This window comes from Octodon degus, unplaced genomic scaffold (assembly GCF_000260255.1).
Source record: "Octodon degus isolate 3935 unplaced genomic scaffold, OctDeg1.0 scaffold00304, whole genome shotgun sequence".
Taxonomy (NCBI): Eukaryota; Metazoa; Chordata; class Mammalia; order Rodentia; family Octodontidae; genus Octodon; species Octodon degus.
This window is the reverse complement of record NW_004524880.1, coordinates 1,065,314-1,067,020: the sequence shown is the minus strand read 5'-3', so window position 1 is coordinate 1,067,020 and position 1,707 is coordinate 1,065,314. Positions and strand designations below refer to the sequence as shown.

General features: G+C 48.5%; 1 pseudogene; it reads right to left on the bottom strand.

Annotated features, from left to right (window-relative positions):
* Positions 1-253: 253 nt before the first annotated feature.
* Positions 254-1,707, bottom strand: part of LOC101583650 — a 5,083-nt pseudogene continuing 3,629 nt past the window's right edge.

Here is a 1,707-nt window from a genome sequence, read left to right as displayed (position 1 = left end):
CTGGACAACTGTACTGGGCATTTCTGCCAGCCTATGAAAACGAGCAGATCATGCTTCATTTGTTTACCTTATTTCTTTTTTTTTTTTTTTTTTGAGTTTCCTCTATTCTGTCTATATTTCTTGCCCCAGTGAAACAGCATATTAAAAAACACAAATATTGTATGAAGTATAATACAAAAGAGCAAAAAACTGGAGGTATGTGTAAGATAGAAAACCCTCAGGATGCTCAGTCTTAATTACAGTTGCAGAGAGATCACATGGTTTTGGTCCTAGCCATTGGCTATCTCCTGGTCATACTCTATCTCAACATAGGCTGGTTTTCTGCGCAAAGCTCCTGTCAGGGGTGTTTTCCCTTTGTGTTTTGAGTTAGTCTGTTCTTCTTCACTAGATGACTGGTCTTCACCATCACTGGCCTTGTTTATCCATGTCCTCAAAATCACTTAGGTCACTCTCATCCACTTCATCATCTTCTATGAATCCTCTTTTTCCCACATCTCCATCTTCATCTTCATCATCTTTCTCCTCGGCTTCTAAAGAATCACTCTGCTTCCTGCTGTTCCAGGCATAAATGGGGAAGGCATGAATGGGGAAGGCACAAATGCGGAAGTGGAAGATGTTGCCTTACGTATCTTGTTTCAGTCTCTCCAGCAGTTCCTTCTCAATGGCACTGTCCAGCTGAGCAGCTATTAATCCTTTTCCTCTCTTCTTTTCTCCCTACGTTCCACCTTCTTACTCAAAGGAAAAAGTTTCCACTGTTGCTTTAGTGTAAGTTTTCCAATTCAAATTAGGTACTAGGTTATCTTGGTGAATCTCTGCTTACATTTGTGTCAAATGAAGTGGGGCCAGTAAATCAGATTTTCATCCATTTGCTCCAGTGTGCTTTCATCATTTTTACTAAGCCAGACCCACTCCCAGAGACGCCTAGGAAAAGCTGCTCATCCCAAAACCTTCATCTATAAGTAGCACTGTCCTTTCCCTTCTTTGACAGTGGCATACTGACTATTTGCTAGGGGACAAGATGACTGATTACACAGTCCAGTCAGGCTATATTCATTTCTGCAAAAGCCTTGAGTCTTTGTTCTTATTTAGAAGGAACAAAATTGTTTCCTCCTACCCTGCGCTGGTGGGACCAGTCCCAGCCCAGGCAGAGCGTGGACCACCCCCCATCACTCCGCCGTACCTCCCACACCCCGCCCGCCGAGTAGGAATTTCTGCCCAGTTCTGGGAACCTCCAGACCCAGTCCTAGCCCAGGTCCGGTGAGTGTGTGGAGAGCCTCCTGCTACCCTGCGCCGCCGGGACCAGTCCCAGCCCAGGCGCAGCGTGGGCCAGACCCTCTCCCACCCCCCTTGGGCCGCCCCCATCACTCCGCAGCACCTCCGCACCCCACACCCCAAATAGGAATTTTGCGGTGTTCCGTGAACCCCCGGACCCAGTCTTAGCCCAGGTCCAGTGAGTGTGTGGGAGAGCTTCCTCTTCCCCCTACTTCACCTTGCCCCCTCCAGGTACAGCTCAGGCCTGGCATACATGCTTGAGGTATAACCCTGCAGCTGCAATCCCTGCAGACAGGGTAGAGGATAGATCCACCCAGCTAGTCCAGGAGCAGAACATCTTGCCACAGGAGCACAACAGGTTCACCCTCAAGGGCAACAGCGGAAAGGAGCTGAGCACAGAAGCCAGACCCAAGCCAGACACAGCTGGATAAGTCC